This window comes from Artemia franciscana, chromosome 7, assembly GCF_032884065.1.
Source record: "Artemia franciscana chromosome 7, ASM3288406v1, whole genome shotgun sequence".
NCBI lineage: Eukaryota > Metazoa > Arthropoda > Branchiopoda > Anostraca > Artemiidae > Artemia > Artemia franciscana.
In genome coordinates, this window is record NC_088869.1 from 17,476,950 (window position 1) to 17,504,410 (window position 27,461).

Below are 27,461 nucleotides of genomic sequence, written 5' to 3' on the forward strand. Positions count from 1 at the left end.
CAACATTAAAACTTAAAACGACCTGTAATTATTACTTGTATGAGGGGATGCACCCCCTCATCAATACCTCACTCTTTACGCTAAATTTTTTTAGTACTTTCAAAAGAGCTATTTATTCTAATTAGACGACTCATCTGATTCAGGGGTAATTCTTACAGAATTGGGACAAAATTTCAACTTTAGCATAAAGACCGAGGTTCGTATACGTAATGATTTCTTTTCGTTTTAATTTTAAACTTTGCTCTTTATATTCAGCTGAAAAAACGTGTTTGTTTTTTTCTATTTAATAGCTTAAAATGTCAACTACAACACACTACTGTTCGCACTATAATTTCCTAAAGCAGATGTAAAGGTAAATCAAAAGTCGTCAAATTGAAACGCCAGATGACTTGAGAGACGAATCTGTAATATCTAGTTGCCAATTTGGCAACTAGAACTTTTGATTTTTAACGAACGTTCTTAATGGCTTTCAACTATGTGGAACAAAATGGATATCTCAAAATTTTGATCCGTTGACTTTGGGAAAAAACAAGCGTAGAAGGGGGCCTAGGTGCCCTCCAATTTTTTGGTCACTTAAAAAGGGTACTAGAACTTTTCATTGCCGTTAGAATGAGCCCTCTTTTGACATTCTAGAATCACTTAATCGATACGACGACCCCTGGAAAAAATAAATAAACTAAATATACACGCACCCGTGATCTGTCTTCTGGCAAAAAAATACGAAATTCCACATTTAAAGGAGGCACACTCGTGCCTCTATAAAGAGGCGAACCACGACAATTTTAAGCGATCTCCGGTTCCAGTGGTCGCAGAGGGATGGGGAGGGATGCATTTCGTAGCCCGAGCTCCAACTAAGAAACCTGCCAAATTTCATCCCCCTCCGACTTTTCCTTCATGGGGAAAATCTGGCCGAAAGTTTCGACCCACCAACCCCCCCCCCTTTAACATTGTCCGATCGGGCTGAAATTCACAAGTTAAGGTCCCCTACGGCCCAGGAACTTATCCGCGAAATTTCAGCTCGATCCGATAACTCCTTCCCTGTTTTCCAGAAACCACGCATTAGCAACTTAATTAACCCATTTCTCCTTAAGAGCCCATGTTAATTTGAAATTTTTAAAAGTTATTTAAAAGTTATATTTACACACATGCAGGTGGTTAGCTCAGTCGGTAGAGCGTGGGACTTTTAATCCTCGGGTCAAGGGTACAAGTCCCTTATCGGGCGGTTTTTTTTCACAAAATCTTATGAGCAAAAGAAACATTTCGGTCATTCTATCTATTTTTTTTTCTATTTTATACAAAGATTTAAAAGCGGGAGGGTTGGGGGGCGGCATCCACCCAACTTCCTCTCCTAATTCCTGTACGAGGAGTACAGGAATTATTAAATTACATCCACCATGGATTGTAGAAAAACGTACAGAAATAATATGAAAAAAACTTCGTTTTCTTAAAGAGTTTAAAGAGGCTGCGTCCCAAAGTCGAAACTTAAAACGTACAGGAATTAGGAGAGGCAGTTGGGGGGCTTCCGCCCCCTAAACCCCCCGCTTTTAAAGACTCTTTTGTACAGGTTTTTTGTTGTGGGGGGCTGCCGCCCCCCTAACCCCCCCCGCTCTTGGCTTCGGAAAGGCCCTCTTTTAATTCACAAAAAATTGAAATGAATGAATAATGGAATAACTTCGAACAATGTTAAACACAAGAGGACAGGAGAACCATTGCGCCGAAACTAGTAATTAATAACAATGAAGTCCCCCCACAACAAAAAACCTGTACAAAAGAGTGTTTAAAAGCGGGGGTTTTGGGGGCTGCAGCCCCCCCCCCCAACTGCCTCTCCTAATTCCTGTACGTTTTAAGGTTCGACTTTGGGACGCAGCCTCTTCAACTCTTTAAGAAAACGAAGTTTTTTTCATATTATTTGTAGATAGGAGCTTGAAATTTGTGCTAAAAGGTTTTCTGGTATGCTGAATGCGAGGTTGTGATTTTCGTTAAGATTCAGTGACTTTTAGGGGGTATTTCCCCCTATTATCCAAAATAAAGCAAATTTTATCAGGCTCGTAACATTTGATGACAAAGACTAAATTGATTAAACTTATATAATTAAAATCAGCATAAAAATTCGATTCTTTTGATGCATCTTTTAGCATCGAAATTCCATTTTTTAGAGTTACGTTTACTATTGAGCCGGGTTGCTCCCTACTACAGTTCGTTACCACAAACTGTTTGATCATGCTTGAGTCAATGGAATGATGCAAGCTTTTGATCAAAATGATTTACCGTCTAGGCCTCCTTAATATCTGGAAAAAAATAATTATATGAAAAATATAGTCTAGTCTTTTTGTATGTAAACTCTATGAAAAGAATAAAAAAAAATTATATTATGTTTAGGGTGTTGGAACAATTAAATTCGGAATGAATTTACGCGGTTCCATCACAATAAAACCAAAGCTCTTTGTAGGACCGGATCCGGTTGAGCTATTTCATGCTGTCACCATAGGAAATATGCAAAGAAAAACGACGCCATGAAGAAGGAATTTTGATAGTTTATTGTGTGAATATATTTAAAGCTGTTTCGCTAAACCGACTAATATAGGCTAAGATTTTCAAAGCTCAAATCAAAAATTGTGTATTTTAAATTTGAAAAAAATCCGACTTTAGGGTATAAGGGGTACGAGGGTATACAAAATTCTCGCATCTACAGAAATAGTAGTATTACACATTAGTTATAAATTTAATACGTCACTTTTGTGGAATATATCCTTACGATCGTCCTTTTTCACCATCTATCTGGAGCCGGACGATAAGCAGGGTATCTCAAAATGAAGTGAAAAGAGGTAGAAAGGAAGATTTTAAAGGAAGTCGAATGCTTGTGGGAGGGGTAATAAAAGTAAAGTCTTAAACGAAATAGGGTGGATGAAGAATGTGAGCAGCTGTGTTGGCCTCTGGTGGCCTGGTGCTGCAGTGAATTATTATTAATAGGTTATTAGTTGTTATACTCACATTATTCATTTGAAACCCATGATATTGATAAGGTTGTTTCGATGTTACAATCTCCCCTACCTTCCAATCAATATTAGAAGTGGTGTGTAGTCTCAGGGAAGCATTGTTGTGTGATTCTTAAATTTAATATATATATATATATATATATATATATATATATATATATATATATATATATATACAAAAAAATGGATTTACAGGTTGATTTTTGACGCTGGATCCGGTTGAGATTCAAAATAAAAAATCTGATTTACGAGGTCCTTCTAAATATGAAGTTTTTTTTGTTTGTTTTTTGTTGTGGGGGGACTTCATTGTTACTAATTACTAGTTTCGGCGCAATGGTTCTCCTGTCCTCTTGTGTTTAACATTTTTCGAAGTTAGTCCATTATTCATTCATTTCAATTTTTTGTTAATTAAAAGAGGGCCTTTCCGAAGCCAAGAGCGGGGGGTTACAACAAAAAACCTGTACAAAAGAGTCTTTAAAAGCGGGGGGTTTGGGGGGCGGCAGCCCCTTACTGCCTCTCCTAATTCCTGTACGTTTTAAGGTTCGACTTTGGGACGCAGCCTCTTTAACTCTTTAAGAAAACGAAGTTTTTTTCATATTATTAAAATTGTTTCATATTTTTTTATTTGTTGATTATCTCTAATAGAGATAAAAATTTTCTTTTGGGTTTTTGTAAATCGAAGCTTGAAACTTTTACAGTAGTGCTCTCTGATATGTCAAAACTCGCGATGTAATTTTCATTAAAATCTTTTATTTCTTGAAGCTTTACCCCTCCTTTCTGAGGGTTAGCAAATTTTCTCCAGTTTGTAGCTTTTGATCAATTACACAAATGAACGAGAATTATCAGTTTAATATAAACTTATAATAAGTCTTATATATAATAATATATAATATACGTAACTCTTGATATTTTTGATTTATTAAAGTTAACAAAGTGAAAGCATTTTAAATGTATTTTCTCAAAAGTCCCTGCAAATTTCACCTTCATACTTTTAGTTATACTTGTAATAGTAGTAGCACTAGTACTAATAGCTGTAAAAAATAAAAATAGAAACGAATTAATAGAATTAAATATAGAATTAAAAACAAAAATAAAAATAGAAGGTATAAAAATGAGAAGGTATAAAACTTTACCTTCTCAAAATTCCCTGCAAATTTCACCTTCATACTTTTAGTTATACTTGTAATAGTAGTAGCACTAGTACTAATAGCTGTAGTAGTATTAACATATCTCCTTTTGGTTAGTTGTACAGCCGTCTTATCAAGTCCTGTATGTTTCAACTTAATTTAACTAGCCGTTGCTATGACATTGCCGATATCTCCTTTTGATAACCCGTGTATTCATATACTTCATAAATTTTCATCTTACTGTTCTTAGCCTTAGTTAAATAAAAAACAAAAAAGAAAACCGTTTTAACTGAAAGTTATTAGCAACATTAAAACTCAAAACGGAAGTAAAATATTAGGTTTATTAGGATTGCCCCCTTCCTAAATACTTTCCTTTTAACATAAGGTTTTACCAGAACATAAGGAAACATGTTATAAAGACACATCTTATTTCACAATATGCAAAATTCGCAAGGGGAAGAACCTAGTTAACATATTTCGCAAGGGTAAAAAACTAGTTAACACAATTCTCAAGGGAAAAACCTAGTTAACACATTTCGCAAGGGGAAGACCCCATATCTCCACTTCATTCACTGTTGTAAAGTTTTTTTTTTGCTTTTTTTTTTTACATAATTCTGAAAAATAAACATGGATGCAAATGCATTTTTCCATTTTTTAAATAATCTATGTATACAATTAATCGCCCTCAGTCCCATCTAATAGTTCTCACTAAAACATATTAAAAGACAAATACTTATAAATTTAGATTATTAGGCTAGATGACGATTTTGTTTGTTTATAAACAATTTTCGAGACTTAGAGAATAGACACAAACATTTAAAAATATAATAGAACAAGAGCTAAGAGCGCATATGGCACTTGTGACGAGGCGAGACGATCTAAGAGCCAAGAGATCATATTGCATGAGCCTTAACAAAATTCTATGAATCAATAGATTGATTTAAAAAGGAAAATAAGAGGCTTAATGCCGGTCAGGATTTAAAATAAGAGCTCTGAGTCACGATGTCCTTCTAAATATCAAAATTCATTAAGATCCGATTACCCACTCGTAAGTTATAAATACCTTGTTTTTTCTAATTTTTCCTCTCCCTTTAGCCCCCCAGATGGTCGAATCTGGGAAAACGATTTTATCAAGTCAAATTGTGCAGCTCCCTGACACGCCTACCAATTTTCATCGTCCTAGCACGTCCAGAAGTACCAAACCCGCCAAATCACTGAACCCTCCCCCCAACTCCCCCGAAGAGAGCGAATCCAGTACGATTCTGTCAATCACGTATCAAGGACATTTGTTTATTCTATCCACCAAGCTTCATCCCGATTCCTCCACTCCAAGGGTTTTTCCAAGATATCCCCCTCCAACTCCCCCCAATGTCAAAAGATCTGGTCGGGATTTGAAACAAGAGCTGAGACATGAATTCCTTCTAAAAATCAAATTTCCTTAAGATCCGATAATCTATTCGTAAGATAAAAATACCCCAATTTTCACATTTTCCAAGAATTCCGGTTTCCCCCTCCAACTCCCCCCAATGTCACAGGATCTCATCGGAATTTAAAATTAGAGCATTAAAGCACAAGATCCTTTTAAATATCAAATTTCATTAAGGCGGTTATGTCAGTCTCGTGTCTTAGACAGCTTTTTATTCTTCCCATCCAGTTTCATCCTGATTTCTCCGCTTTAAGTATTTTCTAAGATTTCGTGCCCCCCCCCCTTTAATGACGCTGGATCCGGTTGAGATTTAAAATAAGAGATCTGAGTTACGAGGTACTTCTAAATATGAAGTTTCGTGAAGATCCGATCACTCCTTCGTAAGTTAAAAATACGTCATTTTTTTTTTATTTTTTCGGAATTAACCCCCCCTTCCCTAATAGAGCAGATCCGTTCCAATTATGTAAATCACGTATCTAAGACTAAGCTCTTAATAATGACGAATTTTAATTAAAGTATGACTTATCGCTGGTTTTCCACAAAATAATACTACGTTTTCTCAGCTGCATTCTAGATTATATAACGAGTAAATACAACATACCTTAAATAAAACAAGTACTTATATCGGAATATAATAGGTGGTATAGGAAAATACAATCTTGGATAATATTTTTATAACTTAATTATTACGAAACTGAATAGCAAATAAATACTTATAATTTATGAGACATAATGTTTTGTTCACCAAACAAGATAATGGAGTGATGAACTTAAACGGATGACATTGATATCTGGTACGAAGATGGCTGTGTTAATACCTTTTGACAGAAAAAAATGCCCGAATGTTTAATAAAATGAATATGCATACATTTAACTTTTTTCAATTGAAATGTCCACTAAACATGGTTCATGAGTTCTTAAAGATTAACTACCCAAAGCAAAGTGAATTCAGGGGCTTAAAAACCATGAGCCATTCCTAGAACACCCTTAAGATTCTCCCCCACCCCAAATAAAGATTTAAAAAGTATTCAACAGAGGCTGGTGAAAAAAGGCCTATGGCACAAAATAATCACTACCCGAAATGTCAGTTCTGATTTGGACTGTTCTGATTCTAGAATGAAATCTAGAAGTCTGCATTAAAAAAGAAAACCGAAAATAAAAGAATCAATAGAAAAAAAGGAAATTAAGTTCACTTTTTACCAAAGATATTCTATCTCGCCTAACCACTCTCACTTTAAGCCCCTCTGCATAAACCGGTACGGCTAAATTTTCTTGCAAGACGAAACTTTCACCCAACAGCTATTACAAAATCCTTTTAAATGTACATTAATCATAGTGTTTTCTACCACGTTGGATAACAAATGGGGACAATTGATCCGTAATTAATCCAGCCGTCCGAAAATCCATTTGACAACTGAAATGTCTCTGAAAAAAGTAAGACCACATTTCATCCTTACCCCAGAAAGACAGAACAAGGGTATTGTGCAAGAAAATTAGAAAGAAGTAAAAATTTGCCTTAAAAAAGGGGACACCAGGAAGAGGGGCAGCTGAGACTTTTTGCCCATGGAGCGCGGACCGTAGATGGCACACAATCCTTTACGCTGCTTCACAATCGGAAAAAAGGGTACTTTGGAGGGTATATTGTTATAAAGTTTCGTAATGCTTTACATCTAAAACTGAAAAAAAGGAAAATTGTACTGACAGTTTGGGATTATAATAGCTTAGAATCGGCTGAGGCTCGTAAGAATGAGCAAGTTTAAGGCCTGGACTTAAAAAATCAGAAATATGCCTCTGTCCCAAATATGTTCCATCTAATTCACCGATTTTTCAAATGTCCCCCTCCCAAGTTTATACATGTATGTACAAACTGCATAGAACCTTTATTAGCAAAATAGATATAATAAAGAAGGCAAAAAGATGGGAAAGGGAGAATAAATGATATGTTCCAAAAAGAACGAAAACTCCAATACGGATTTTATCATGGCTCCTGTTTATCTATTAAATAAAAAAAACTAATTTTTTTTAGCTGAAAGTAAGGAGCGACATTAAAACTTAAAACGAACAGAAATTACTCCGTATATGAAATGAGTTCTCCCCTCCGCAATCCCTCGCTCTTCACGCTAAAGCTTTTAATTGTTTTAAAAAGTAGAATTGTGGCAAAGAGTCAAACTTTAGCGTAAACAGCGAGGGATTGCGGAGGGGACAACTCATTTCATATACGGAGTAATTTCTGTTCGTTTTAAGTTTTAATGTCGCTCCTTACTTTCAGCTAAAAAAAATTAGTTTTTTTTATTTAATTTCTGAACGTTTTTGAATTAATGCATGTTTGGTTTTGGCTCTCCGCACATAAATTATAAAAATGAAATTTGTATATTAATTCTTTTTTTGGCTAAATGGCTTTCTCTTAGTTTTGATCAGACGATTTTGAGAAATAAGGGGTGGAGAAGGAGGCCTAGTTGCCCTCCAATTTATCGGTTACTTAAAAAGGCAACTAGGACTTTTAATTTTTAACGAACGTTTTTATCAGTAAAAAATATACGTAACTTAAGAATTAACTTACGTAACAAACTTTCATAACCTTATATTTTTATCATGTATACGAGGGGGTTTGTACCCTCGTTAATACCTCGCTCTTTACACTAAATCGTAAGTTTTGTCCCAATTCTTTAAGAATGACCCCTGAATCAGAAGGGCCGTAGAATAAATAGTTGAAATTACTAAAAATACTTTAGCATAAAGAGCAAGGTATTTATCTCCTCTTACATACCTCGCTCTTTATGCTAAAGTATTTTTAGAACCCCTCATATGCGTAATAATCTCTGTTCTTTTTAAGCTTCAATGCTACTTCTTCCTTTCATTTGAAAAAACGTTTTCATGTTTATTTTTCATTGTTTTCTTATAGTAATGCTAGAGAATCCTGCGCCCTTATCATTGAATTTTTCTTCCCCCATGACAGATTCCTCGAAAGAAAGATCCTCCAACATAGCCCCCTCTCCTCAGCCCCACCCCCAAACAAAATAAAATCCCCCTGAAAACGTCTGTACACTTCCCAATAACCATTACTATATGTAAACACTGGTCAAAGTTTGTAACTTGCAGCCCCTCCCCCAGGGATTGTGGGGGAGTAGGTCACCCCCAAAGACATAGTTATTATGGTTTTCGACTATGCTGAACAAAATGGCTATCTCAAAATTCTGATCCGTTGACTTTGGAAAAAAAATTAGCGTGGGAGGGGGCCTAGATGCCCTCCAATTTTTTTGGTCACTTAAAAAGGGCACTAGAACTTTTCATTTCCGTTAGAATGAGCCCTCTTGCGACATTCTAGGACCACTTGGTCGATACGATGACCCCTGGGGAAAAGAAAAAAAAAACAAACAAACAAATAAACACGCACCCGTGATTTGTCTTCTGGCAAAAAATACAAAATTCCACATTTTTGTAGATAGGAGCTTAAAACTTCTACAGTAGGGTTCTCTGATACGCTGAATCTGATGGTGTCATTTTCGTTAAGATCCTACGACTTTTAGGGGTATTTCCCCCTATTTTCCTAAATAAGGCAAATTTTCTCAGGCTCGTAACTTTTGATGGGTAAGACTAAACTTGATGAAATTTATATATTTAAAATCAGCATTAAAATGCGATTCTTTTGATGTAGCTATTGATATCAAAATTCAAATTTTTAGAGTTTTGGTTACTATTGAGCCGGGTCGCTCCTTACTACAGTTCGTTACCACGAACTGTTTGATTATAGATTGATCAAAGTGAGGAACTGTTTCTATCAGCGTGTAATCAGTGTTGCCGCCATAATCACCTTAAATTACCTTAAATCGCATTGTCCAGCGAAACAAGGATTACATCCTGTAGAATCGCTGGTTAGTGATGACAATGGTTGGACATCTCAACGGCATCCTACTCAGTTCACCACGGCTTTGATAACCATTCTCCTTCAACAACTCTTTTAAAGGCAGCAATACTGGGAGTAGTGACCGCTTCATCGGTGAGCGAATTCCGCAAACTCACTATTCTGTTAGGGAAGAGGTTATTGCGTAGTCTAGTGGCAGTTCTCTTCTGATATAGTTTCTGACTATGCCGCCTAGTTCTGGCAGACCGGTCAAGTTGAAATGGCTCATTTAATGGAGAGCTAGAATTTAGGAGCTTATGCGTCATAATAATATCACCCCTTTTACATCTGTAGACAAGAGCGGGGAGTTTCAGTTTCTTGAGACAGGACGAGTAGTTTAAGTATTTGCATCCCTCAATTGCTTTCGTAGCCCGTCTCTGAACTACTTCTAACTTCTGTTGGTCACCTTTGTTGAGGGGGCTAGCAACACACATGCCAAACTCCAAATTAGTCCTGACCAATGCCTTATATAATTTAATCATCACCATAGGTGACCCACTAGTGATTGTTCTTTTTATAATGCCAAGGATTTTTAGTGCTTTGGCTGTAGCTGTTTGTGTATGCATACTGAATTTTAATTCTTTATTGACTATGACCCCCAAGTCTCTCTCCGCTTCAGACGAGATAATAGTCTATTTCGATCCATCCATCCCTAACATATGATAAGGGCATTTCTCATTTTACTTTCCAAAGTGGATTGTTTGACATTTATTTACATTGAATTCAAGCCTCCACAAAGTTGCCCACTGGGAAAGTACCCATAGATCATTTTGCATAGAGGCTCTCTTATCGGGTGTATCGACAGGTCCAATGAGTTTGTAGTTATCAGCATAAACACTTATTTTATTTTTGACTGTGGTTGGTGTATCATTAATATAAATGTTGAATTAAGTCGGTCCCAAGATAATTCCTTGGAACACTCCATTTAATACTTCCACGAAAAGAATACCTGTCCATTTTTTCGAAATATTTTCAACCTTTGCTTTTTCCCTGGAAGAAACTGAAGCACCCACTCTACAATTTCATTATGTATTCCAATTACAAATAACTTGGTCCTTAGTCGACGGTGACATACTTTATCGAAGGTTTGCGCAAAATCCAATTGAACCATGTCGAAAAGGATTGCTTGATCTAGATGCTCAGTAACATAATCATACGCATCAATCAAATTAGTCTCAACCCAGCGTCCATGTCTGAAGCCATGCTGACTATCACTGAGCAGCTCATTGGTGGTCAAGTCTTCGACAATGTGAATATTCGCGATTCCTTCTAAGATTTTACCAGCTACAGATGTAAGACTAATGGGTCGATAATTGGAAACGCAGGAATGGCTACCCTCTTTGTGTACAGGTGTAACGTTGACACTGGCAACCAGCGTGTGTCAACCCCGGGGAGACCCTCCAACAAGGTTGACTCTAGTTCAGCATTGTGTAGTCACAAGCATCATGAGAGGTGTAGCCTAAGTGAGAGACAGTAACAACGGCAATCAAAGGGGTAAAATTAACCTTGACTTCATGCCCACTTAATTGCAATATCTGTCTTGGCTTTTTTTCTACAATTGGCCATACACTTGACTTTTCCCACAACTATTTCATGTTCCATTCAAAAATGCGTGAACACTTCTAAATGGACTACTCAATTCAGCTGCTATATCTTTTGGGGTACTAACTTTATTGCCATTCACCAGTAGTTCCCTAACTGAGTGTCTCCGGATTCCGAGCTGAAGCATAGTTCCAAAATCTCTTAGGATTAGATTTTGAATCCAATGCCAATCCCTCTCTATATTCTGTCGTAAGCTTTCTCGTGAGATACCTAATTTTATTTCGGGTTGTTTTAAATTTCTCTTAGTTCTCATGGGAGGGGTTACTCTTACATTTGCTTCAATGCTTCTTCTTTTTACGTACAGTTTGCTTAACATCACGAGTGATAAATGGTAGGGTTTTGGGTCTTCTTTTCTAGGGAATTACCGTATGTTTTTCTGTTGCTTTAATTAAAACCCATTTCATTTTAAGCCTAGCCTCTTCCATACTCTTATCATCAATGAATGACCAATCCTGGTCTGCAAACTCTTGTCTGACCTAGTTGTACTGCCATTTTTCGTACATTTTAATTAAGCGTTATATTTTACGTTACTGTCCTAAAAACAATACATTTTTGTTACATTTTTGAATCCAGTTCCAGTCCCAAAAATTGTAGGGAGGTATATGGACTATCATCAAGTCCTTTTATCTCTTTGACTCCTTCTTCAGAAAAACTAGCCACTGGAAGCACTATTCTTCTCCAGTCAGCTAACAATAAGTACATACTATTATATGCAATAACACAATATTATTAATTGTGGGACGTGCGGGTACCTGAGCTATCTGTCCCCAGCAGTTTAAGGCCACTAGGCCAGCCGGTACCAATCTACGCACTTTGCTTGGTTTTAGGTGAATCCCTAGTTTAATTCCAGATCAGTTTTTGAAAGAAATTTGAAAATTTGTATTGAAGCTGCTGCGAGGAGATAAGATATTTGATTTCTACAAATTCAATCACAAGCCCCGAAGGACCAAATTCGCATTTCACTCATCAAACAAAAAAAAATATCATAGATATAGCTCAACAACTAAAAAACTAGCAAAACAATGCCAAAAACAATAAATCAGAAAACCAAAGCCATTTATTATTAAAAAAAGTGGTAAAATTTAAAAACTAAAACAAAACCAAAAATGAGTGATAAAAAATTAGTGTTAGAGGTTTAAAAGAGAAAATATAAACAAGGACGATGGAACAAAGAATCAAACGAACATGAACTTGGGTATCAACAGTGCCAAGAGAAAGAAGAAAGAAATCTGGCGGTTTATTTTATCAGTGATGAAAGGAAAAAGGTTTTTTTTTCATATCTGGAGGTTAATCAACGGATGGGGGACAAGATAGAAACAATTCAAGTTCAGAAACAATCCGTGACAGACGGTGTCTGGATGTGGAATGTCTTTTCGGGAAAGCGTTTTCCGTGCGAAGGTTTATTATTGCATTTTTGTTTGCAAAACGGAGACACAACGTTCCTCTCCAGTGTTCAAGAGTTTCCAGGCTGGCCTTTTTTAGAAAGAGCGAGTATGACACCTGTTTCTTTAAAAATTATTCTCAGGGCCCTTTTTTAAATGGATTCAATTTTTTCTGATTCATCTCGGGAGATGCCAGGATGACAAACCAGACAAGAATATTCAAGATGGAGGTGGAAAAAGGAAGTATAGATCCTTAAAGAACGGGAAGGGGGACGTTAAAATTATTCAAGAGCTTAAAGAGAGACATGGACGCATTTGCTTTATGGGCAATATCTTTAAAGTTGATATCCCACTTTAAATTAGAGGAAATTGTAACTCCAAGTAATTTAAAGGAAAGACACAGAAATATCGGGGAGGATAGGGGTGAGGTTTTAAGGAAATATATTGGCATTATCGTAGATTTAAAGGGGTTTACTCTCATGTCTAAGACCGCAGCGTCATCTGCGATATCATTGAGGATACTCATAGGGCTGCTTACTAAGATTCGGTAGCCAGTTTCAACAACCATTAGGTCATCCACAAATTTTTATCCGTCGGGAAACTCCTTAGCGAGGCTATTTATCATACCAGAAAAAAGGGAAGGGCCTACAGGTACTCCATTATGAACAGGGAGGGGGCTGGAATAATGATTCTGATATTTGACTACCTGTGATATATTTGATGAAAAGGAGGCAACCAATTTAGCCAAGAAAGAATAAATATTGAAATCAGTTACAAGTTTTGCAGCTAAAATATTGTAGTTAACAAAGTCAAATGCTTTTTGAAAGTGAATGGAAATTAAATATAGCCAATAATTAGGTTTTTCAAGACTTTTTCCAAATGAGTCATTAAGAAAAACAATGTAATGGGATGTAAAAGTGGATTTGATGTTCCTGAATTGTCTCTGGTCAGTATAAGGTAGGATTTTCTCCTCGAGCCAATCTGCAAGGAGTCGTTTATATAGTTTGATTATTGGAGTGACTAAAATTGGATGAACACCTTCCAAACCAGGTTTTCTGCCTTTCTTTTTCAAGGTGGTTATGGAACCCTGCTTCCAAATTTGGAGATATTGGCTAGACTCAGTAATCTCATTGAAAATAACAGACAAGGTCTTCGAGAGAAAGTCACTGAGGGCACTAATATAAGGAAACGGGATATCCAAAGGGCAGACACTTGTTTTCCATAGTTTCCCAATTCTTCTTTCGATCTCAGACGGAGATATAGAAGGGAAAGCAGGTGGGAAAACATCAGTCAGAAATTGACAAGACATTGCCGGAGGGCTCCAGACGATAGAAGCAAGGAACTTGTTAAGATTATTAGCAGTAACTTCTGGGGATCTAGGTGGGTTGAAATTAAGCTGGTGTAGACTCTTAACATAGAACTTTTTCAAAAAGTTATGGGAGGTAGTTGCAAAATGAGCCCTGAAATTAAATATACCAAGTATATGTATTAATTGAGCAGAAATAAAACGCTCTATAAAAATAAATAAATTCAAAAAGGAATATTGACAACGTCATAATATCACTTTTCACCTAAACACACCAAAGCTGAAATGGATTTTAGCCACAAAATACTTTGCATACCAGGTATGAGCTACACTTCGATTAATCCTATATACTTTCTAATAAGGTCCGAGTTGTTTTTTGGGTTGGATTTTCAAATTAACATGCAAGTGAGTTTTCTTAAATAGGGTCAGAGATCACGCTGGCAAAGCAGGACAATGCAAGGAAACAGGACAACGATAAAAAAAAACAACAGAATTCTTGGTGTAGTTCTGTCTATATTATAGCCTTTCCAGGCGATTTGGTTGACAGGAAAAAATTTTCAATTCACCACCAAGCTGCTAAAAAAAAAATATTGAAAAGCGCGGAGTCTTTTCCTAAAAAAGCCTCATTGAAATTTCGCCTTAGCTAAGAATTTTTTTCCGCAGCATTATTGTTTTTCTTTTTCTTGCTTTGAATAGATTGTTTTTTCTCCGTATTCTTCATTTTCTCGTTCTGTTCCTCATCAGCGTCCTAACAATTTCAATTTAAGATACTCCTGTTTTGACAGCATGGGAAAACATAAGACAAGGAGAAAAAGCAGCACATCTACTCATTAAATTTCTGATTCCCAACTTTATGATTAACTCTTTCTCTCAATTCTGCTTTATTAAACAGTAAATAACTTTAGCGTTAAGAGCGGAACGTTGAGAGAGGAACAGCCCCTTTCATACACAGAGTTATTACTGTACATTTTAAGTTTTAGTATCGCTCCTTACTTTCAGTTAAAGAAACTTATTTTTTTATTTAATGTCTGAACGTTTTTGAATTAATGCATGATTTTTATATTGGCTCTCCGCAAATGAATAATTAAAACGAAATTTGTGTATTAATTTTTTTTCGCTAAATGGCTTTCCCTTAGTTTTGATCAGACGATTTTGAGGAAAGGGGTGGGAGAGGAGGCCTAGTTGCCCTTCAATTTTTCGGTTACTTAAAAAGGCAACTTTAATTTTTAATGAACGTTTTTATTAGTATAAAAATATACATAATTTACAAATTAACTTACGTAACGAACCTCTATATTCGTATATTTTTGTTATGTATATGAGGGGGTTTGCCCCCTCGTTAATACCTCACTCTTTACAAAAAAGATTTAATTTTGTCCGACTTCTTTAAGATTGACCCCTGAATCACAAAGGCTGTAGAATAAATAGTTGAAATTACTGAAAACTCTTTAGCGTAAATACCAAGCTATTTAGGAAGAGATGGACCCCCCATATGCGTAATAATCTCTGTTCGTTTTAAGTTTTAATGCTGGTCCTTACTTTCAGTTGAAAAAACTTTTTTATATTTATTTTTTCGTTGTTTTTTTAAATAATGCTAGAAAATCCAGTGCCCTCTTCAGGGAATTTCTCTTCTCCCATGACAAATTCCTCCAAGGGAAGATCCTCCCACGTAGTCCCCTCCCACTACCCCCCCCAACCAAAAAATCATCCTGAAAAGGTCTGTACACTTCCAAATAATCATTACTTTATGTAAACGCTGGTTAAAGTTTGTAACTTACGGCCCCTCCCCTGGAAACTGTGGGGAGTAAGTCAGCCCCAAAGACATGGTTATTATGTTTTTCGACTATGCTGAAAAAAATGGTTAGCTCAAAATCTTGATCCGTTGACTTTGAGAAAAAATGAGCTTGGGAGGGGGCATAGGTGCCCTCCAATTTCTTATGCCACTTAAAAAGGGCACTAGAACTTTTAATTTCCGTTAGAATTTAGCTCTATTGCGACATCCTAGGACCACCTGGTCGATACGATTGCTCCTGGGAAAAAAAAACCAACAAACACTCACCCGTGATCGGTCTTCTGACAAAAAGTACTAAGTTCTACATTTTTGTAGATAAGAGCTTGAAACTTGTACAGCAGGGTTCTCTGATACGCTGAATCCGATGGTTTGATTTTTGTTAAGAGTGTATGACTTTTAGAGGGTGTGTCCTCCTATTTTCCAATACAAGGCAAATTTTCTCAGGCTCGTAACTTTTGATGAGTTTGACTAAATTTGATGAAACATATATTTAAAATCAGCATAAAAATCTGATTCTTTGATATATCTATTGGTATCAAAATTCCGTTTTTTATAGTTTCGTTTACTATTGAGCCGGGTCGCACCTTACTACAGTTTGTTACCATGAATTGTTTGATTACATGTACATGACCTGCTATATGGAGCTGCCTCTTTTATGAACAAGCAAAATTTACCAATCCTGCTCCAGATACCACCTATTTTATTGAAGGCCTTTTTTCAAAGGAATGATTCCACAGAAGTTCTCAAATCGCCTGTTATTTTTGATTTTTTCTTCGTTTCTAAGAATGATAAGAGTTTGTTACCATAGCAAGTTCTGTGGAGTTGTCAAGATAGAGTGGTTTTAGGCCTTAAAAAATTTAGGCAAAGATTATACAAAGCACTAGTTATCAGTCAAGTTTCCTGCTGCTACATCAAGCATTGTTCCCATTAAAGAGCTTCAAAAAAGAAAAAGAGCTTCAAAAAAGAGAGTGCGACATAATTTGAATTTGGCTCTCACTACGTGCGCTACTAAAAAGAACTTGCCGGACACCCTACCAGAGGTCTTGAAACAACATGTAAGATTCAAAAGCTGTTCATCGTATGGCGAGCTGACCCCTTCCCTCCCCTCACTGCAAATTAAAGTTCAAGAGCATAAGGTTCAACAGTCTATTTTTCAATGGTTTGAGTTTCTTGAGGTATGCGAAGCATGAGAATCACAGTTGTTTAGAATCACAGTTGAGAAAAATTCATAACAATGGCCTTTGCAGCCTAGCAATGACGTGAATGCGTCAAATCTTCGAGGAAAGAAGAGCATATGTTTTTTTCAATAGTTAGGGGGGGATTAAGTTGTCAAATTGTCAATAAAAATACCAAAAAAGGGTAAATGATTAACATCAAGTTCAACAGTCTTTTTTTTCACTGGTTTGAGCTTTTTAAGGTATGCGAAGCATGGGAATCACGACTGTTAGAGGCAAATTTTGTCAAGACAAATTTGCACAGTTGAGAAAAATTTATAACAATGCCCTTTGCAGCCTAGCGATGACGTGAATGCGTCAAAGCTTCGAGGAAAGAAGAGCATATGTTTTTTTCAATAGTTAGGGGGGGATTAAGTTGTCAAATTGTCAATAAAAATACCGAAAAAGGGTAAATGATTAACATCAAGTTCAACAGTCTTTTTTTTCACTGGTTTGAGCTTTTTAAGGTATGCGAAGCATGGGAATCGCGACTGTTAGAGGCAAATTTTGTCAAGACAAATTTGCACAGTTGAGAAAAATTTATAACAATGCCCTTTGCAGCCTAGCAATGACGTGAATGCGTCAAATCTTCGAGGAAAGAAGAGCATATGTTTTTTTCAATAGTTAGGGGGGGATTAAGTTGTCAAATTGTCAATAAAGATACCAAAAAAGGGTAAATGATTAACATCAAGTTCAACTGTCTTTTTTTTCACTGGTTTGAGCTTTTTAAGGTATGCGAAGCATGGGAATCACGACTGTTAGAGGCAAATTTTGTCAAGACAAATTTGCACAGTTGAGAAAAATTTATAACAATGCCCTTTGCAGCCTAGCAATGACGTGAATGCGTCAAAGCTTCGAGGAAAGAAGAGCATATGTTTTTTTCAATAGTTAGGGGGGGATTAAGTTGTCAAATTGTCAATAAAAACACCGAAAAAGGGTAAATGATTAACATCAAGTTCAACAGTCTTTTTTTTCACTGGTTTGAGCTTTTTAAGGTATGCGAAGCATGGGAATCACGACTGTTAGAGGCAAATTTTGTCAAGACAAATTTGCACAGTTGAGAAAAATTTATAACAATGCCCTTTGCAGCCTAGCGATGACGTGAATACGTCAAAACTTCGAGTACAGAAGAGCATGATGTTTTTTTTCATTAGCTAGGGGGGGGGGTTAAGTTGTCAAATTGTAAATAAAAATACCGAAAAAGAGTAAATGTGTTTACCTTGATTATTAGTTCGATGAACGTAGCTAACTTACCTCTAAGTGATATTACTTCGTCCACAGTTTATGGGAAAAAAGCGACTTTGTTTGTACTGTCTTCCCATTGAAGTAGTTTCAATATTGAATATATGCAGAAATATGTCTAGATTGAGTAAATATCCTATAATCAATTTTGTGTTATCATCCTCCAAATGCCCCCCCCCCACTAAAGGAAATTTTAATTATCCTATAGAAATTAAAAAGGAAAGCTTGAATTCACCACTTTTGTAAGTGTATAAAATAGTATTAATCGAACAAGCAAGGCAGAAAGGGCCTTTTAAATCAAGGCCAATTTAAACATTTGAAAGCAGAAAATTAATGTTTGCTCCGGAGTTCAATGTTTCAATTTCCATAAACTAAGAATTTTTGATGTTATGAAGGTACAAAAACTCTTTCTAGTATTTTGGGAAAAAATCCAATGTTTTACTTCTTGACCTACTGATAGAGTTAGATTACAAACTGCTCTCCTAATAAATTGAAAAGGAAGGAGCTGAGACTTTCGTTGCTGTGGGTTAAAATATTCCAACAGAAAAAATGAAAGACATATAAAAGATTAGGTAGAAACTTCTAAGTAAGGATAGTTCAAAGCTTCCGGATTTAAATTTTTCATGATTACCCTAATGGTTTTGGACATTCCTTAGAAATAAAAAATTATTAAAATTATGAGTAAAAAATAATCTATTAAGCAGTTTAAGTGGTATGCAACTAAAAAATGATCGATGTTTACGGGTTTTCTCCATCACTCTTAAGGTTTTCAATTTAATTTACTCGTGATAATTTCTTTCTGTGGAAAAAAAAATATTTAGAATAGGCTGAATTACACTTACCCATTGAATTTTTTTTTAGCGGAAAGGACTCATTTTTCAGTCAGACCATTTTTTTGGGGGGTGGGGGCCAGAGAAAAGAACTGGAGCCAAAGTGTCATATTTATTCAGAATAACTTTTTCTAAGGAGGGCTGAAGCTTATTTTCTTGTATATGATCTTGAAGTGACCGCTTTGTACATTTATGTAAAATATAGTGATTTAACCATTCACAAAGTAGAGGTAACGCTCATCAAATAATATCATTTAACTTTACAAGTACAAGAAGTTCTTCTTCTTTTTTTTCATTTGTTTCTTGACTCAGGAAACGGTTCCTTGGCTGAGGAGTAGAGGCCATAGAAGAAGCAAGAGCTTGGATGAGTAGTAAATTCGTTTAACGATGAATGAGCAAAAAAAGTTAATAAGAGACAAAATGTAAGGGTTCGATTTATTTTAAAATGCAAAAAGGAGAGAGAACAATTTTATTGAGAATTAAACTAACTTAAGCTTGAGAACCCTTGATTTTATTTTAACTTTAAAATTGCAAGAAGTCTGATCTGTTGCAACAAATTTCAATGTAGAAATAAAGGTTGTTACACAAAAAGACAGCAACAGTAAACAGGCTTGTTTTCGAAATTTACTGCTCTGCTTTTTAATTTTCAACCTAAAAACAAAAAAAAGACGTCAATCGATTTGAGATAAAAGAAATGCAGAAAAAACGACAAAAGAACAGCGCTAAAACTTAAAATCGACCCCTATATAGAGGACATTTGGTCTTCAATGAAATTAGGGCAATATATACCCAAATAGACGACTTTCTCCCTGCAACGTGAAATATTATTGCAAATAAAGAAGAACAAAATTGGAGGGATATTTAGCTAATATCATGACAAGGCGTCAATCAATGACTTTATAGAGTAAATAAAGGTCAAAAATAGGATATTTATTCGATATTTAAGGTTTTTATTTGAGGTATAACAGGGATGTTGAGCTCACACTGAGGTAAATACTCTATTGGAGTCAGGATTGTCAATTGCAACTATCCTCTGTATCTAAGGAACAACTATGACTAATAGGTTGAAAATTTTAAGGCTGGTTGAGTGGAAAGACAGTGGTGAAATTTGGATACAAAGTTAATAAAATTTGCACAAATTTTCGTCATTACATTTGTAATTTTACTGCTACATTTTTGGCAAGAATTCAGCAATTCTCACAAGAAAATATACCTTCATAATTTTCATTTCTTGGGCTTCAGCCCTTTAAGAGATTTACTCTAAGATTTATCAATTTTAAAATGTTTATTTTTTTTACATTGTTTTAACGGTGATTGATAGAAAGTTTGAATGACTCTATCATTTTGATCAAAAGCACTGTGCTAGATTTACTTTGATAAAGATTGATGGGTTGATTGAAAGGGCAATTGAAGGTTGATTAAAGCACACGTCAGTGAATTGACGGATACGTTTGAGCAAACTGATTGACCGTCTAAGGCCTCCTTTAGACACCATTTTTTATAATTTATCTTTAATTTTTTTTTGTACTGTACTCTGTCGGTTGCTGACGTCGAGCTAATGAGAAAAAAACTAGAATAATTAGGAAAAAATGGTAAATTCAAGGTAATAATAATAACTAACAAATATAACTATGAAAACAAAAGAAGAAACAAAAATTGGGATTTAAACAACACAAAAAAAAAAATATATTTCATCTAAGTCTCGTAAAATTTCGTAGATACGTCTCACTTGCTTCTGCGTAGAAACAAATTTCAGAATTATCTATTCTATAGAATCAAATTAACGAGTTATAAATATTAACGATGGATAATGCAATAAAAATATGCCATTATAAATTCGACTGGGCCAAGCAAAAAATGCCATAAAAATAACTGATTTAATTAGCTGTTGGCCAAACTTCGCTAAACTTATCCGCCCCAAATTGATAATTTGATTTTGGTTCCGTCAAATTCAGAAAACAAATTTTGTGAATACAAAATACAATCTTGAGGGTATAAAGGTACTTTTAGCGTTCGGCAAGCAGGCCAATAAGACTTTTTAATGAAAGATAAAGCAAATAGAGAAAAAGAAATTGCTGCCCCACAATTGTTTGATGAAAAGTATTTTTGCAAATCCAGCCCATTATTCCTTATTTGTGATGATAGGAAATCAAACAGTTCGTGGTAACGAACTGTAGTAAGGAGCGACCCGGCTCAATAGTAACCAAAACTCTAAAAAATTGAATTTTGATATCAATAGCTACATCAAAAGAATGAGAAAATTTGCCTTATTTAAGAAAATAGGAGGAAACACCCCTTAAAAGTCGTAGAATCTTAACAAAAATGACACTATCAGATTCAGCGTATCAGAGAACCCTACTGTAGAAGTTTCAAGCTCCTATCTACAAAAATGTGGAATTTTGTATTTTTTGCCAGAAGACAAATCACGGGTGCGTGTTCGTTTGTTTTTTTTTGTTTTTTGTTTTTTTTTTCCAGGGGTCATCGTATCGACCAAGTGGTCCTAGAATGTCGCAAGAGAGCTCATTCTAACGGAAATGAAAAGTTCTAGTGCCCTTTTTAGGTGACCAAAAAAATTGGAGGGCATATAGGCCCCCTCCCACGCTCATTTGTTCGTATATCCGTATATGAAATGGGTTGTCCCCTCCGCAATCCCTCGCTCTTTACGCTAAAGCTTTTAATTGTTTTAAAAAGTAGAATTGTGGTAAAGAGTCAAACTTTAGCGTAAAGAGCGAGGGATTGCGGAGGGGACAACCCATTTCATATACGGAGTAATTTCTGTTCGTTTTAAGTTTTAATGTCGCTCCTTACTTTCAGCTAAAAAAATTAGTTTTTTTTAATTTAATTTCTGAACGTTTTTGAATTAATGCATGTTTGGTTTTGGTTCTCCGCACATAAATTATTAAAATGAAATTTGTATATTAATTTTTTTTTTGGCTAAATGGCTTTCTCTTAGTTTTGATCAGATGATTTTGAGAAATAAGGGGTGGAGAAGGAGGCCTAGCTATCCTCCAATTTTTCGGTTACTTAAAGAGGCAACTAGAACTTTTAATTTTTAACGAACGTTTTTATTAGTAAAAAATATACGTAACTTAAGAATTAACTTACGTAACAAACTTTCATAATCTTATATTTTTAGTATGTATACGAGGGGGTTTGTACCCTCGTTAATACCTCGCTCTCTACACTAAATCGTAAGTTTTGTACCAATTCTTTAAGAATGACCCCTGAATCAGAAAGGCCGTAGAATAAATAGTTGAAATTACTAAAAATACTTTAGCATAAAGAGCGAGTTATTAATCTCCTCCTAAATACCTCGCTCTTTATGCTAAAGTATTTTTAGAACCCCTCATATGCATAATAATCTCTGTTCGTTTTAAGTTTCAATGCTACTCCTTCCTTTCATTTGAAAAAACGTTTTCATGTTTATTTTTCATTGTTTTCTTATAGTAATGCTAGAAAATCCTGCGCCCTTTTCATTGAATTTTTCGTCCCCCATGACAGATTCCACCAATGAAAGATCCTCCAACATAGCCCCCTCCACTCAGCCCCACCCCCAAACAAAATAAAATCCCCCTGAAAACGTCTGTACACTTCCCAATAACCATTACTATATGTAAACACTGGTCAAAGTTTGTAACTTGCAGCCCCTCCCCCAGGGATTGTAGGTGAGTAAGTCATCCCCAAAGACATAGTTATTATGGTTTTCGACTATGTTGAACAAAATGGCTATCTCAAAATTTTGATCCGTTGACTTTGGGAAAAAATTAGCGTGGGAGGGGGCCTAGATGCCCTCCAATTTTTTTGGTCACTTAAAAAGGGCATTAGAACTTTTCATTTTCGTTAGAATGAGCCCTCTTGCGACATTCTAGGACCACTTGGTCGATACGATGACCCCTGGGAAAAAAAAACAAAAAAAACACAAATAAACACGCACCCGTGATTTGTCTTCTGGCAAAAAATACAAAATTCCAAATTTTTGTAGATAGGACCTAGAAACTTCTACAGTAGGGTTCTCTGATACGCTGAATCTGATGGTGTCATTTTCGTTAAGATCCTACGACTTTTAGGGGATGTTTCCCCCTATTTTCTTAAATAAGGCAAATTTTCTCAGGCTTGTAACTTTTGATGGGTAAGACTAAACTTGATGAAACTTATATATTTAAAATCAGCATTAAAATACAATTCTTTTGATGTAGCTATTGATATCAAAATTCAATTTTTTAGAGTTTTGGTTACTATTGAGCCGGGTCGCTCCTTACTACAGTTCGTTTCCACGAACTGTTTGAAAAGAGAGGCTATCATAGCGTTGTCATATCTTTGATTTTTTGACATAATGAAGTCAACAGCCTGATAAGATTCTTTAATGATAGGTTCATTTTGTTTTAAGGAGCGTTCCAATTCTTCTAATGAAATTTCAAGATCCTTCACCGCATTAGCCTTGTTTTTTAGTTTCTGTGCAACTAAATTAGGTTCAAATTATTTTATTGCAGGGAAATTTAGGGCACTGACTCCAATATTCATGGAAAGGTTCTGGTTTTCAATTTTGATTTTAGAAAAATACTTAAAGTGTGCGAAAGTATTTCTTGATTTTCATAGCCATAACGAATTGCAAAATTCTCTTTCAATTTATAGCTGGCCAACTGCTGGGTATTTGAAACATTTTTCGGAATATTGGGTTGCAAACGTTCGGCTTCATATCTCTGGAGATGGCCTATATACTTCCTGGTTGTAACCGAAATTTCTTTGGAGAAGTCGAACGAAAATTCTCCTGCTATGGTCCAAGTTGAAGAAGTGACTTCCAGAAGTCCTTCATATGGGACAATTAAATGTCCTAGACCTAGCTTGACTTCATTTAGTGCATGCACTATCTGAAACGCTGTAATTAAGCTTAACTTCCAAGAATCGTTTCTATCACTACTTTCTCACTGTTTAGATTGAATTCTACTAATTAATTTTCTTGAAAAGAAAACAAAAGAAAAATGTGGAGCTTTCATTTATCATACTATTTGCGGTTTATATCAGATTCCCGTCTAATACTCCTACTTAAGAACAATATTCTCTAACCGCTCGCCTTTCCTCTGTGGTTAGACTCAAATCTTGCAATTTGGAGACATTTCCGTTAATGCATCTAACTTTTCTATAACTCCGTATGAAAATCCAAATAAAAATTGATACCAATCAAAAATGCAATTAGCGAGAGAGCAAGATTGATTTAAAAGTGTACGTCTTGGCGAGTTTCTACAACATACTCTATTCTATCCTGAACCGATAAAAAATATTTTTTGAAAATCTTTGGAAGACATTTAAATCTTAGACACATTTAAAATCTGCAACATTCTAAGCGGTGATTTTACAAAGCAATCTTAAACCTGAGAATTGGGCTTGCTTTTCACCATATACGATCCGTTAGATATGCAGTGTAAGAAATCATCCTGAAAAAAAAATGACTACTTGGTATTTCATTCTAGTTTTCAAAAAAAAAACAAATTGTTTAGAAGAAACTATAAATAAATAAAATAAAATCGTCGAAACTTTTGTAAAGTTCACATTGAGGCGCCTTCAAATGCAAACTTCAAAACATTTTCTTCTCATTAAATTTTCTTATTTGGTTAACCAAAGAATAGTAACCAAACTATTACCATATGTGACCTATTCAAAGAACTCAATAAATAGCGTATTGTATCCTGATTAAGGATCTTCATATTCATATGTGTCCAAAAAAAAAGAAAAAGAAAAAAAAAACTAATAAATGGTTAGTAGAATTTTAGACACACAGTTAATAATGTCTTGATCCAAAACCCAAATGCTCTAATCTTCTCGCTTTCTTTTTTCTTTGTTCTTCTTCTTCTTCTTTTAATTTCTTTTGTGTCTCTTCAATTTTTCTGATCTCCTCTTCTGCTTCAACCAGTTCTGATATTGTTCGTCTTGCATCATTTAACTCATATCGCGTGTTTTCCAAATCTTCCTCCAAGAGGCGACTTCTTGTTTGCTCTGCCTCTAGCTTTTCTTTTAATACTTCTCTTTCCCTCATTAATTTCTCAATCTCTTCCTTAAGTTTTCTATTCTCCTCTGCAGTTTTCCTGCTTATGGCAAGCATGCTAAAACGAAGTTTCTTGATTTTCATCGTTTCCGATCTTAAGATTATGTATCATGCAAAACAAAAGTTAAATAATAAATTTGTATCATGCAACATGCAAAACTAATGGAACAAAAGATAAAATCTAAAATTATACCCTGTCATATTGTAAAGAATTTTCTTTCAATTTATAGACCTCCTAGTCGACCGTAATTAAGTCTTGGAACTGGCCTTGTATCCCTAACTGGTCACCTCAAAACCTTATTTGGCCTCGATGGTGTAAGTTCACCTTCGGTTTCTGTTGCACTACGTTTACAAAATTACGTTGCCTCGTCAAAAAGTTGCAAATTTTCCTCACAAATTGCTTTTGACCGATCGCACAGTTTTTTCGCCCGTTCCTACGAAGATTGGGGAAAAGATCCTGCTCGATCCCTAATTAAAGGTTCAATTGGAGCAAACAAATCGACAGGGGGTTCTGATTCAGATACCTTGTCTGCCAAAATTTGTGGAGCGACCGAACTCGAAGAACCTTCACCTTGCCCTTGAAAAATATCGACAACTGGCGGCCCAGAAACAGGTGTCTCAACAACTGTTCGATTTGAAACATTACTACGCAAGCTAAGATTTGAGTCATCAGTTTCATTCCCTTCAGAAAAATTCAATTGATACGGCAATTCAGAATCAAGCAATTCGGCTGGACGCGTGTAATTTTCATCGCTAATTTGACCACCGATAAAAGCTCTAGGGGGCTTTTATCTACCTCTGCTTTTGCCACTGGAGATGAACATTTTACTGTAACGAATAGTTGCTTTGGTTCCAAAGCATGACTATCTGTTAGAGGCGAAGAATCTGGATATTCAGGTCCTAAATAATCATCCCACATTAACCTTTCTTCGGAACCAATGGAAATACTTTGTTTCAATATACCTGGCGTGAGGCTTGAGTCTTAACATTCGAGTCTAGGGGGAAGCGAAATTGGACGTTGTTGTGGGGGTGTCCACACAAAAGGACTGGGTTGATCAGAATAGTTACCGTCATGATGATTGTCGGGTATTGGAAATCTAGGAGTTCTAGGTAAAGGCGTAAGAAGTTGCACACTGGTGTCAGGGGTACCAATAGAATTTTCAGTGTCAATCGTCTCTGTAAAAGTAATTCATCGATCGCTAGGCGGTAAAAAGTTGATAACAGGTAAAATAGGAGTCTGTATATTAGGATTAGGGGAATCCAATAAAGGTGCGGTTATAGAATTAGTCAAGATAGGGGTAGTCAAAATATTTTTGTTTGAAGAAGTGAGGTTATAACCTTGATCATCTACCCAAGTTACTTCTTTCCTAGGTTTGTCAGTTTTAATCCTGTCAAATTGTTTAGTAGTTAGGTGGTCCCATGGCTGAGAAGCTACATATGGTTTAAGCCTATTAGGATGAATGATTTCTGTTTTTCCATCAGCAACTCTACGAATTTCAAATTTTTTCCCATTTCCCATTAAACGAATGACACGATATGGCCCAAGCCATCTGATTCTATCGAGCTTATTGTGCCTGGCTACTGGAGGCACATGCAACAAAACTAAATCTCCTACATTGAATCGAATATCTTTTGCATCCCGATCATAATTTTCCTTTTGTTTTAGTTTGGCACTTTCTAAATTTGTTTTTACGGAATCATAAGATAATCTCTGACGTGCTAGCATTTCGGACTTGTAGTTACTCAACATTATAGAATGTGTGACTACTCGTAATATCTTCGAAAGGAAACCTTGGCTCTCGGAGAAACATTATAAAATGTGGATTATCTTTCAAACTCTCATGATAAGCAGTATTAATGCACCATTGAATATACGGCAATTGACTATCCCAGTCAGAGTAATCTTTTTGGCGAACATAAATGGAGAGCAAATTCGTAATTTCACGGTTACGTCTTTCTGTCATTCCATTACATTGAGGGTGGAAGCTTGTAGTTCTCATCTTTTTTATCTTAAAAATTTCAGCAATACTCTTTAAAATACCTAAACAAAATTCTTTTCCTTGGTCGCTGACCAAATTTTCACATGGGCCATAGATCAGCATAAATTTCTCTACAAAAGCTTTCGTCACATAATTAGCTGTTTTATTTGGAAGAGCAACCAGCGTCACATGCTTGGAAAAAGCATCAGATATTACCTAAATCCATTTATTTCCTGCATTTACCGATTCTGGAAGTGGACCTAATAAATCAATTCCAACCAACTCTAATGGTCGACTAACTTCAGGTAAACTACCCAATGGGCTTTTTGGAGCATAATTAAGCCCTTTGCGTTGACAGCAAACTAGACAACTTTGAACGTACTTTTTGATAATTGCATACATATTTCTGAAATAGAATCTCTCACGAATGCGAATATAAGTTTTCAAGAACCCAAAATGACCACCTATAGATGAATCATGGTATATGTCAAGAATAGATTTGATCAAAGACTGAGGAACTATAGGTAGTATGCGAACATCGGAGCTTTTATATCTCTGTGAGGGGATAGTGACATGACACAAAAAATCTAAGTCTTCATCAATTACAAAATTGTCAATTTCTTT

General features: G+C 35.6%; 1 protein-coding gene across 8 annotated transcripts in view; it reads right to left on the reverse strand.

Moving 5' to 3' along the window:
• The window catches only part of LOC136028917 (uncharacterized), a 166,321-nt gene that overhangs the window by 67,639 nt on the left and 71,221 nt on the right, over positions 1-27,461 (reverse strand). For 3 of the 8 annotated variants that reach the window (XR_010617920.1, XR_010617919.1, XM_065706887.1), the window contains one exon: positions 19,242-19,469. The exons of 1 other annotated variant lie outside the window; for it this stretch is intronic. The gene's annotated coding sequence lies outside the window, so the exon portion shown is untranslated. Of the gene's footprint in view, positions 1-19,241; positions 19,470-22,809; positions 24,251-24,495; positions 24,917-27,461 lie in introns of those variants that run through there. 4 more of the 8 variants (XR_010617918.1, XR_010617917.1, XM_065706886.1 and 1 more) reach the window with 2 other exon arrangements.